Source organism: Balaenoptera ricei, chromosome 16, assembly GCF_028023285.1.
Source record: "Balaenoptera ricei isolate mBalRic1 chromosome 16, mBalRic1.hap2, whole genome shotgun sequence".
Lineage (NCBI taxonomy): Eukaryota > Metazoa > Chordata > Mammalia > Artiodactyla > Balaenopteridae > Balaenoptera > Balaenoptera ricei.
Window position 1 is genome coordinate 65,058,580 of NC_082654.1, and position 13,498 is coordinate 65,072,077.

A 13,498-nucleotide genomic window follows, 5' to 3' on the forward strand; every position below is an offset into this window, starting at 1 on the left:
ACGCTGTTAACAACAGCAGCTAACGTGGATGGAGCACTTACTATTTCCATTTTATAAATGAGAAAATTGAGGCCCAGAAAGGTTAATTTGCTCAAAATCACAAAGCCTGTAAATAGTACAGTGAGGAATGAAACCCAGGAGTTTCATTTCAGTGCCCAGCTCTTAAACAACACATAATATTGCCTTTCTTCCTTTTCCATGCAATAGATACTCAGTTAATAGCTACTACTAGCAGCAGCATTCTGTCGGGTTATTGTCAAGAATTCCAACCACAGTTAACCCTTGAACGGCACAGGTTTGAACTGCATGGGTCCACTTACATAAGGATTCTTTTCAATAGTAAATATACAGTACTACATGATCCAGGGTTGGTTGAATCCGCCTGTAGATGTGGAATCACAGATACGGGGGGACCACTTGTACAGAGGGCTGGCTATTAATTATAAGTAAATTTTTGACTGTGTGGAAGGTCCAGCGTCCCTAACCTCTGAGTTGTTCAAGGGTCAATAGTACTTGGAAAACTAAACACAGAGATATCACTTCAACACCATCTTCCCAGTGGGGGAAAATGACAAATGAAGAAATTCCTGACCATAACATCCCAAATACTAATCAAATGTTTACTAAAATTAGCAACTGATCTGATGTTAATGAAGGTCAGCTGGGCACCCCAGTGTTTCTCTGCTCCTATAGGCACCTGCTCTACAATACAAAGGGAAAAAAATGAGTTTTCCTGGTCAACTTAGCAGCCTTAGCTTTGTTTGCTTTGCAACTGCATAATCTCATTAATCAAGACAATTGCCAGACAATTGCCTGGCCAGAACCTTCAACAGCTGCCTCTTCAGAAGCCACTGATTCTCCAATCAGTGCTCTTTATCCATCCATCATGTGGATAAGCCATTGGAAGTCTAGCCTAAGCCCAGGGTGTCTGATTAAAATTACTCAGATGCTTTTCTCAGACTGATATAAAACCGTCTCCCAGAATGAGAAACACTATCCTTTTCAGTGTGTTTACCCCTCAGACTATGAACTCTTCTAGCTCCTTTACTTTGTCGTTTCTACAAACAAGCAAAGGCTAATCTTTAGTTGTTGACACTATTCAATTCCCCATGTGGAACTGGTATTCTGAAACAGATGTGCTGTCCCTGAGTCTGCACTGGATGAGGATAACATCCTGGGCAGGTCACCTGCCTACAGGTGATAACAGTATTGTCTTAATTCCCTCATTTAAAAAGTAACCTCTGAGGTGCAGTACAGCACCAAGGTCATTGACTTATTCAACATAGGGATAAGGGGTTACAATGGCTCATGGACAAAAGGAGACAAAGCTATAACCAAAGATCTCTGCAATCTAGTGGTTGCTTTTATGTGCCAGATAGGCAGCTTTTGGGATTTTAATTAGGCAAATGACACCAGAGGATTTTCAGCTATTACATCATTCCATTTTTTAATCTAAGCACATTAGCATCTACATTCCAGGTCTGAGCTAGCTGATTAAACCAAGAAGCTTAATGATTATAAAGATCACATGTATTTGAAGTCACCTAGCTCAGCCCCCTCACTTTAGAAAAACAAAATAATTAATTATTTTACCATTCCTCATCTGATTATTTCAGTTCAACCATTGGAATTTTTCACCCTTATTAAAGCTCTACGTAGCTATTCAGCGATATACAAGTCTTATAAGCACTTAGATTTTGCTTAAGAACACCATTTGAGGGTTAGCGCTAAGTGACATTTTAGATAAAACGTATTACCTGTCTGGCCCAAACCTTCCATGTAAGAAGGAACTCTCTCACATCTATACATATTTCTGTTTCCACAGAGCTGGGCCTTTATGGGAAGACCTAAAGACAATATCTGCTTTAAGTACTGAGCACAGTAGGAGGACAAGAAGTGCAACACAATTTACCTATTATTTAGTAAACACTTGTATTGATATAATGTTTACTAGGTGTTTTACAATATTAATTCCCACCACAACTATCATTCTCTCCATTTTACAGATAGAGAAACTGAGGCAAAGATCCCAAGTGGTACATGGTAGAACAGATATTTGAATGCAGGCAGCGTGGCTTCAGAGTCCATGCTTACCCACTGTGCTACACTGGCTCTCATTAACCTGGAAGCAAAGCACGGGGGAAATACAGGACCTAAGCTAGGGAAACTGGCCCACTGGAAAGTGCACAGGCCCTGACTTCCCACTTTGGCTCTGCCCTGACTGAAGACAAAGGCTCCAAGTTCGTATCTGTAAAGGGTTCATAGCTCCCTTGTGGTCATTTGCAGAATAAAAGTAAATGAGATCACATAAGAGAAGCCATGCATCCCATAGTGGGCGCACTAAAAGCATCTCTTTAATCTAAGCCTTCACCTAGCTCAGTACCCCTTCTGAAAATTGCTATTTCATCTCATCCCATTTAATCCCTTAGGATAAAAAAAATGCATGCAGCCCTTTCAGTACATTCAGTAAAACATAAAACATATATTACTTATATATGGAATCTGAAAAATAAATTAGTGAATATAACAAAAAAGAAACAGACTCGCAGATATAGAGAATAAACTAGTGGTTACCAGTGGGGAGAGGGAAGGGAGGAGGGGCAAGACAGGGGTGGGGGAGTAAAAGGTACAGACTACTATGTATGAAATAAATGAGCTACAAGGATATACAGTACAACACAGGGAATGTAGCCAATATTTTATAAAAACTACAAGTGGAATATAACCTTTAAAAATTGTGAATCACTAGGTTGTACACCTGAAATTTATATAATATTGTGCATCAACTATACCTCAATAATAAGCAAATAAATAAACTTGAATAAGCTTTAAAAAAAACCATAACTGTAAACCATTAGAAGGTACCAGTTCCATTTATTGGAATTATAGAAACAATTAGGAATTTTATAAATATTTTATTCCTGTTACTAAAGAAAACAGATCTTGAATTCTGTCCCCTATTTTTTTATTGATATGTCCAAAGTTAAGTTGTCCATAATATAAAACAGTCTGCCCTGCTGGTATTCCACATGCTGCAAAAGAATAAGAAAGAGTGTGTGTGAAAGAGCAAACTGCCATAAAAGAAAGTCAAAGTAGAAACTTTCAAACCCTGCCAGCAGTTACAGTTACTATGGTGTTGCCATGGGAGCAACCACAAATGAAGCAGAAATGTTAACTTCAGCAAGTTTCAAAAGAATACTACTGATAGTTTTTTATAGGTTTATTTCTGACCCAAGAGCAGTCAGGGAATGCTCACGAAGAAATGAGCATGTATGTTAACTACAGTTCAATAAAAATCAATTAATTAATTAATCTTTAATAATTTAAAAGATGTGTGCATATTATTATGTATGTAAATAATACCTAAATAAATTTGATTTTTAAAAAAGGGGGGGAAAAAAAGAAAGAAATCAACCGCACACAATTATTTTTTATCACAACTGTACATTAAGAGCTGTATTTGCAAAATACATAAGTGCGGCATAAACCCACAAGGACAAGAGAGCTTAACATAATTTTGGAAGACAGAAAGCTGACAGAGAAGTAACAGCTTAGCAGAGGAAACACTGACACCTCAGTGCCTGCAGAGTGACTGCACCAAGAAACGAGCAATGACATCTGTAACTCTAGAAATGCTCAGGAATCGAAGGCCTTGATACTTCAGAAAAGCAAGAGGCTGAAAAAAAAAGAGATTGGCTAAAAGTGTATATAAAAAAGCAATTAGGCCCCAGGTGTGCCCTCTGCCTAAAGCAATGAGTGACCACTCCACCCCCACCCCTAGAGGAGAACAGGTGTTTATTCTTTGGAGAGAGTGAACCCAACAGCCCCTGGACTTGGGACCATCAGGCACCCAAGTGGTAGTGAGGCACAAGACAGAAAACAGGGCCATCAAATGAAACCCTCAAATTCAACAGTGAGACCCCAAACCACTTTTTTCTGTCCAATTTTCACCAGCAAACATCTATCTGTATACACCCCTTTCTTCCCTCATTGGGAGGAGTTGGGGGATCCAGTTTTTCCTCTGGTAAAACTATATGGCCTCAGATAAGGAAAAGGCAAAACAATAGGGACAGTAAACAGATCAGTGGTTGCCAGGGGTTTGGAAAGGAGGGCTGAGTAAGTGAAGCACCGAGAAGTTTTTAGGGCAGTGAAACTATTCTGTATGATGCTGTAACAGTGAATATATGACAATACATTTGTCAAAACCCATACAACTTTATAGCACAAAGAATGAATTTAATGTATGTGAATTTAAGAAAATATTCAGGATATCATGATGCAATGGGAATGACAATATAACAGTATTACAAATGTAAGAAATAGCCTCACTGAAGGGGATGGGAAGAAAAGATGCTGACCTGAGTAACTCTGGAAATGAGTGAGTACTCTGGGTGATAAAGCTGTTTTTCCCAAGAGCATGGCTTAATAATTCTGAAATCACTGTAAGTGTACAGTCATCTCTCAGTATCTGTGGGGGATTGGTTCCTGGAACCCCTGCAGATACCCAAATCCGCATATGCTCAAGTCCCTTATGTAAAAAAGTGTAGTACAATGAATATAGTTGGCCCTGTGTATGCGCAGCTTTCAAGTCTGCAGATACAGAGGGCCGAATGTATACTGGAATTAGACAATCAAGTAAATGGAGGGTGGATGGCGGGAGGTAGTTTTCTCACTGCTAGAGTGGGAGACCACAGACAAGCGAGTAGAGAAGGCTAGAATGATCCAGGTTCTGGATTAGAGTTGAGGCCATCAGTATAAACTCACGATTAGCTTAATGTAAATACAGATGGATAGATATATTGTATATATACACACACATACTATATATATATATATACATAAACACTTGTAGATATGTATATGTACATATAAGTTGGTATACTCATATATATTTCCTGGCTCTGTGAGCTGAGAGACCCTGGAAGCAATGATACTCAGCAGCAACAAGAATACCTAGCACTCAGATCTTGGTTTCTAGTATCATTCACCACACCACACCACCCCCCCCCCCCCCGCAAAAAAAAAAAGAACCAGGGCTCCTTGGAGAAATGTCTGATTCTAGAACTAGGCAGAGTATATACAAGATGAGTCTTGGGCATCTTGTAGTGCCAAAAAAAATAAGAATGCTAAAAAAACAAAACACAGTAACAACAACAAAAACAAATGATGAGGATATATCAAAGGGACACAAGACCAACTGAAAGAGCTTGCAATCACCAAAGCTAGAATAATTTGAGCAACAAGATGAAGTATTATTGGATTATAACCCAAAGTATAAAATAAATACCCATCAAGCCATACTAATGTAAATAAATTGAATGAATAAATAAATATGGGAGAAAAGACAAATTTCCCACACAGAATGACTCCAAATAATTTATGTAGCTACCTCCCCCCACCTCCAAGGAGGTGGAGCACACACCCCTCACTCCTGAAGTGTGGGCTGTGCACAGTGACTTCTTTCCAAAGCATATGGCATGGAAAGGCGGTGGGGAGGGGCCGGGGAGAGTACTTTACAGTGGAGAAACCTGATAAACACTACCTCAGCCAGATGATCAAGGTTAACATCAACAGAGAGGTCATGTTGATAGTATGTACCTTTGACATGGTGTGATAAGAATAGCACTTTACCTCTGTGGTCTTCCTCTCAAAAACCCGTAACTCCAGTGTAATCCTAAGAAAAACATCAGACAAATCCCAATTGAGGGACATTCTGTAGAATACATGACTAGTCCTCCTCAAAGCTGTCAAAGCCATCAAAAGCAAGGAAAGCCTGAGAAACTGTCACAGTCAAAAAGAGTCCAAGGAGACGTGACAACTAAATGTAATGAAGTATCCTGGATAGGACTCTGGAACAGAAAAAGGACATTAGGTTAAAAACTAAGGAAGTCTAAATGATCTGTGGACTTTAGTTAATAATAATGTATCAGTCTTGGTTCATTAATTATAACAAATGTACCACACTAATGTAAGATGTTAACAATAGGGGGAACTGGGTGTGGGGTATATGAGAACTCTTTTGTATTATCTTTGCAAACATAAAACTACTCTAAAATTTTTTTAAGTTTATTTTCAAAAAACCCTACAGATGGGCTTCCCTGGTGGCGCAGTGGTTGAGAATCCGCCTGCCAATGCAGGGGACACGGGTTCGAGCCCTGGTCTGGGAAGATCCCACATGCCGCGGAGCGGCTTGGCCCGTGAGCCATGATTACTGAGCCTGCGCGTCTGGAGCCTGTGCTACGCAACAAGAGAGGCCGCGATAGTGAGAGGCCCGCGCACCGCGATGAAGAGTGGTCCCCGCTTGCCACAACTAGAGAAAGCCCTCGCACAGAAACGAAGACCCAACACAGCCATAAATAAATAAATAAATAATTTAAAAAATAAAAAAAGATATCTTAAAAAACCCTACAGATGCTGATATTTGGGGCATACACTAAAAAAGTCAGCTTATACCCCATTTAGCCAAAGCAATCATAAGAAAGAAAAACAAAGCTGGAGGCATTACAATACCTGCTTTCAAGCAGTATTACAAAGCTAGCAATCACAACAGTATGGTAGGGGCTTCCCTGATGGCACAGTGGTTAAGAATCTGCCTGCCAATGCAAGGGACATGGATTCGAGCCCTGGTCCAGGAAGATCCCACATGCCGCGGAGCAGCTAAGCCCGTGTGCCACAACTACTGAGCCTGTGCTCTAGAGACTGCAAGCCACAACTACTGAGCCCGCGTGCCACAACTACTGAAGCCCACGTGCCTAGAGCCCGTGCTCCACGACAAGAGAAGCCACCGCAACGAGAAGTCCACGCACCACAACGAAGAGTAGCCCCCACTCGCCACAACTAGAGAAAGCCCACGCACAGCAACGAAGACCCATTGCAGCCAAAAATAAATAAATAAAATAAATTTATTTAAAAAAAAAACAACAGTATGGTACTGGCATAAAAACAGGCACATAGCAGTGGAACAGAATAGAGAGTCCAAACATAAACCCCCATATATATAGTCAGCTAATTTTTGACAAGGGTGCCAAGAATACACAATGGGGAAAGGACAGTTTCTTCAATAAATGGTGCTAGGAAAACTAGATATCCACATGCAAAAGAATGAAACTTACCCTACACCATTCACAAAAATTAACTCAAAATCAATCAAAGATTCAAATGTAAGACCTGAAGCCATAAAACTCCCAGAAGAAAACACAGGGGAAAAGATCCTTGACATTGGTCCAGGCAGTGATTTCCTAGAGAAGTCACCAAAACACAGGAAACAAAAACTAAAATAAACAAGTGGGACTACATTAAACTAAAGAGCTTCTGCACAGCAAAGGAAACCATCAATAAATTGAATAGACAATCTACAGAATGGGAGAATTCCCAAACCATATATCTGATAAAGGTCTAATATCTAAAATATATAAAGAACTCATACAACTCAACAGCAAAAAAAGAAAATAATCCAATTAAAAATGGGCAAAGGACCTGAATAGACATTTTTCCAAAGGAGACATATAAATGGCCAACAAATATACGAAAAGATGGTCAACAACACTAATCATCAGGGATATGCAAATCAAAACCACAGTGAGATTTCACTTCACACCTGTTAGGATGGCTTTTATCAAGAAGACAAGAGATAACAACATTGGTGAGGATATGGAGAAAAGGAGACCCTTGTGCACAGTTGGTGGGATTGTAAATTGAGATGACCATTACGGAAAACAATATGGCAGTTCCTCAAAAAATTAAAAATTGAAGTACCATATGATCCAACAATCCCGCTCCTGGGTATACATCCGAAGGAATTGAAATCAGTATCTCAAAGCAATATCTGCATACCCATGTTCACTGCATCTTTATTCACAATAGCCACGATATGGAAACAACCTAAGTGTCTGTCAACAGCTGAATGGATAAAGAAGATGTGGTGTATATATATATATATATATATATGTATATATATATATATATATATATACATATATATATATATATATATATACACAATGGAATATTATTTAGCCATGAGAAAGAAGGAAATCCTGCCATTTGGAACAACATAGATGGACTTTAAAGGCATTATGCTAAGTGAGGTAAGTCAGAGAAGGACAAATACTGTATGATCTCACTTATATGTGGAATATAAGAAAACTGAACTTGTAAAAACAGAGAGTAGAATGCGGTTACCAAGGGCTGGGGATGGGGGAATTGGGGCTATACTAAAGGTGCAAACTTGTAACTAGTAAATAAATAAGTTCTGGAGATCTAAGGTACAATATAGTGATTATAGTCAATAATACTGTATTATAAACTTTAAAGTTACTAAGAGACTAAATCTTACCGACTGTTAACATAAAAAGAAATGATAAATATGTGACATGATAAAGGTATTAGCTAATGCTCCTGAAGTAATCATATTACAATATATAAACACACTGCATACCTTAAAATTACACTGTTATATGTCAATTATTTCTCAATTAAAAAAAAAGCCAGCTTATGATCCAATCAACCTACATCAAAACCCAAAAGCCTTACCCATGTAAACAGAGCTTCCTATTAGCTTAATTCCTCACTTTTTTTTTTTTTTTTTTGACCACACTGCAAGGCATGTGGGATCTTAGTTCCCCAACCAGGGATTGAACCCGTGCCCCCTGCAGTGGAAGCATGGAGTCTTAACCACTGGACCACCAGGCAAGTCCCATAATTCCTCACTTTTAAATATGAACATAGCCTAAGACTACTAGACACTAAAGAAAAGTTTCCAATGGTAAAAGCAAAAACCAAACAAGAAAAAAAAAATGTAGGAAACAGAAAAAAACTTAAAACAAAAACTATAATATCTTTAGGGAAATAAGATATTGATTGTATCCATGAAACAAGAACAAGAGGATAACTAAAAACAAGGGTGGGAGCAGGGGGGAGGGAGAGGAACTATATGACACTTAAAAAAAAAATTCAGTACTTTTTTCCTAGCAAGAGTTTTAAGCTCAAAAAGAGAAATTTAACTTTGAGCCATAACTGATAAAAAACTTATATGAATCTATAGGGAACGTCCTAATAAAACTTCTGGGAATAATTTAAAGGTGTGTTCTCTAACACATTTTCCAATATTTTTTGATTGTATTAAACATTCATATTCTCTGGTTACATTTTACAGCACTCTTAATTAGCTTTGAGTGGTTTAAATTCCACTAATAAGATAATGGCCTCTGAGAAATACATACAGTTGTACTAGGATTGTCTGTAAATGAATAAGGATAATACACACATGCACACATTGTAAACTTTGCTGTAACAATACAATATGATGTATTAAGTTGGTAAGGGAAGAAGAGCATTAGCTGAGGAAAATAAGAGAAGCTAAAAAGTTTTAAGATCAAGGCAAGATTTATAGTTAAAAGAATATGTGAAAATACATGAGTTCTAATATTACTAAAAATTAAATAACAGGAGTCAGAATTGATAATTCAGCTGGAAATCATTTATGTGAATTTGCACATATAATTGAGTAAAAAGTCACAGTATATGGACCAGGTGGTGACGAAATTAAATCACTGTGCAGAACTTAGGAGACTAAAACATGGGAGGTTTTTCTTCTATCATCTCAAGGTAGACTCTTCTAGTGGCTGAAAGCCTCCAAGAAAAGGCCAGCGCTGAAAGCATCTACTTTCTGAGAACTCAGGACTGCCAGCTGTTAGAATGTCAATATTCTCAAAGGAACCCTCCTACACTGTTGGTAGGAATGTAAATTGGTACAGCCACTATGGAGAACAGTATGGAGGTTCCTTAAAAAACTATAAACAGAATTACCATATGATCCAGGGATCCCACTCCAGGGCATATATCTGGAGAAAACTATAATTTGAAAAGATACATGCACCCCAATGTTCATTGCAGCACTGTTTACAATAGTCAAAACATGGAAGCAACCTAAGTGTCCACTGACAGATGAATGGATGAAGAAGATGTGGTAAATACATACAATGGAATACTACTCAGCCATAAAAAAGAATGAAATAATGCCATTTGCAGCAACATGGATGGACCTAGAGATTATCATACTAAGTGAAGTAAGCCAGAGAAAGACAAATCATATGATATCGCTTATATGTAGAATCTAAAAAAAAATGTTACAAATGCACTTAAGTACGAAACAGAAATAGACCCATAGACATAGAAAACAAACTTATGGTTACCAAAGGGGAAAGGAGGGGGGGAGGGATAAATTAGGAGTTTGGGATTAACATATACACACTACTATATACAAAATAGATAACCAACAAGGACCTACTGTATAGCATAAGGAATTATACTCGATATTTTAGAATAACCTATAAGGGAAATGAATCTGAAAAAGAATATACACAGGCACACACACATATATATACATAACTGAATCACTTTGCTGTACACCTGAAACTAACACAACATTGTAAATCAACTATACTTCAATTAAAAAAAAAATGAATGCCAACATTCTCATAATAAGCAACAAAAGTCTTACCTTCTTTCTCCCACTTTGCCATACTCCCCTTTATTCTTCTGAATTCTATAACTCTCTTTCTTTTCAAATGTGTATCTGAATCTCTTCTCAGATGTAGACATTACACTGTTTGTTACTCCTCTTATTTTCAAAATGAAAAAAGGAGCTATCAAATAATGAGCTCTAACAAATGAAAACTAACATAGAGAAAATTAAATTTTCAATAGGTTAGAAGATAAAGTTGGAGAAATTGCCTAGAAAGTAGCAGAAAAGTCATGAGTGTAATTTTAAAATACTGATTTAACAACCACAAAAAGGAATAATAGCTATATCAAAAGAGAAGTGGAGAAAAGGAATGATTTAAGAAAGGAGTGATTTTTTTTTTTTATGAAAGGAGTGATTTAAGAAAGCTAAATCCTCACCTACTATATAACAGGAAATCAGTAGCTAATGCTTTAAAATGATGACTCAAGAGACAGTAGGAGATGTATATTATGCAGAGTCAATGAGGTAAATATTAGAAGAAATAGATAATAGAGTTGAAAATGCTTGTTTCTGGTTTTTAAAGCTATGTATATATTCCTTTGACAAAAATTAATTTTTAAAACACGGCTTACACTTACTTGGCTTATGTATATAGTTAGAGGTAAGTTAATGTGCAGAAGTGTGGCTTAGGGGAAAGTTCTTATTTCCAAGTGAGCTTTGTTTTGAATTTATATTATATACTACTTTTAAATACATGTGGTCAACATCTATTTATCAGTTTTTAAAGAATAACAATGAGTGATAAACATGCTAAGAAAATGAAAATGCAGCTGTTAAGAGGAAAGAATAAGTCAATTTGTGAACATTATAAATTACTTAAGGAACTTTAAAAAATATATATGATCTCGACCTAATTACAAGCACTTGAAAAAAAACGATCTCCCAGCAGGGAATTATCAATTTCACTGTACTTTACAGGTGTGTCAAATAGCAGTTCAAAGTAGTCACTGACGGGAATAGAGACACAGACCTACCAGAGAATGGACTTGAGGACACGGGGAGGGGGAAGGGTAAGCTGGGACGAAGTGAGAGAGTGACACGGACATATATACACTACCAAATGTAAAATAGCTAGCTAGTGGGAAGCAGCCACATAGCACAGGGAGGTCCGCTCAGTGCTTTGTGACCACCTAGAGGGGTGGGATGGGGAGGGTGGGTGGGAGGGAGGGAGATGCAAGAGGGAAGAGATATGGGGATATATGTATATGTATAACTGATTCACTTTGTTATAAAGCAGAAACTAACACACCATTGTAAAGCAATTACACTCCAATAAAGATGTTAAAAAAACAACAACAACAACAACAAAGTAGTCACTGAGGTTACAAGCCTTTCCCAAGCCTCTATAAGCACCAAGGGCTTTTCAAAGGCCTGGACTGGTTAAGGAGCACATGATATTGAATCTCTGGGCAGATTCTAAGAGCATAGCTTTAAAGGACTTCAAAAACGCCTCCTCAACCCAAATTTGCCAAAAGTAGCTTCTTAAATTCAGTCTTCAAAACCCAATCCTATTTCAAAAGCTTTTTTCCCCTTCTCCGGCATCTTTCTGCCCATTAAGACAACTACTGTTTATCATCTCTGTTGGAATTGTCCTACTATGTTGAGTGACAGACTTTTAGATAATAGTGCTCAGAAGCATGTTTATAAACATTGTTATCTCTGTTCAAGTTTATGTATTTTACAACCTTTGAAAATAGAGGAGGGAAACAGCCTAATTCATTTATCCATTTGCTTCTCTTATCAAACCACAACTTTTCATTATATCCTCATAGGTTTGTTTTCAATTGGACACACAAAGAATGACCGCATCATAATTACAGACTCCCAGGTCTGAGGTGTAAGAATTTTTGGTGATTTGTGATGACAGTTTTGTTTGTGATTCACAATAAGTCATTTTTCAAAAGACCCAATTCCATTTTGTATACTCATACTCATCCATAAACAATGTACAAAGCATTACAAGTCATTGGTTATTATTGTTAACCACTTATGTACTAACCACATTTTACTAAATTACCCAGATCTGTACTGATGGAACTGAGGTCGGCATCTAAGCCTCAGTCCATACCCAATGCTGATTTTCAGCTGAATCCACAGTAGTCCAAGGAGGGTTTTCAGGCAAGTATTTCAAAACCTGTTAGAAAACTGCAAGAAAAAAAAGAAGTTTTGGAAAGATTGAAAACATGACCTTAGTGAAATGTATACCTTGAACTTAGCTTGCCCCATAAGCCCACAAAGAAAGATAAGTGACATGTCAAACTTGTAGCAGAGAAGGAAGACCTGATTTCACAGTGACAATTTTAAACACACTGCAGAGAGTTATTCAGGGCCACTCCAATTATATTTTTCCTTTTTTGTTTCACCTGATTTTATCTTTCTTTTAATCTCTTCTTCTGCCTAACCACAGAGCTCTCCCTCCCCCACAAAGACGGGGAACGTGAAAAGTAAACTATCACTAGTATTTATAAACACTCTGTAGCTCAATGTTCAAGCAGCCCTTCTCTGACAGCACCCCACCCCCACTCCTCTTATCTGAGGCTTCACTAACATTTAATTTGCAAGTGTCTTGCCTAAGTGTCTTCTCTGACTTACCAATTCTAGCTTCCAAACTGGAGAAAGTGAGAGAATTAATAACCCTCTAAGGGCTTCCCCTGGTGGCACAGTGGTTAAGAATCAGCCTGCCAATGCAGGGGACATGGGTTCGAGCCCTGGTCCAGGAAGGTCCCACATGCCGCGGAGCAACTAAGCCCGTGTGCCACAACTACTGAAGCCCGTGCTCCGCAACAGAAGAAGCCACTGCAGTGAGAAGCCCGCACACCGCAACGAAGAGCAGCCCCCGCTCGCCGCCAACTAGAGAAAGCCTGTGAGCAGCAATGAAGACCCGACGCAGCCAAAAATAAAATAAATTTATGAAAAAATATAATAACCCTTGTAAGTGACGTATCTCATCACGTAAATACGAGACCAAACCCA

At 38.0% G+C, this 13,498-nt stretch overlaps 1 protein-coding gene across 3 annotated transcripts in view; it reads right to left on the reverse strand.

The window, feature by feature from the left end:
* Positions 1-10,570, reverse strand: part of HKDC1 (hexokinase domain containing 1) — a 54,550-nt gene extending 43,980 nt beyond the window's left edge. For all 3 annotated transcript variants that reach the window (XM_059901003.1, XM_059901004.1, XM_059901002.1), the window contains exons 1-2: positions 10,502-10,570; positions 5,632-5,849 (exon numbers count right to left, since the gene is read on the reverse strand). The gene's annotated coding sequence lies outside the window, so the exon portion shown is untranslated. The remainder of the gene's footprint in view (positions 1-5,631; positions 5,850-10,501) is intronic.
* Positions 10,571-13,498: the final 2,928 nt, after the last annotated feature.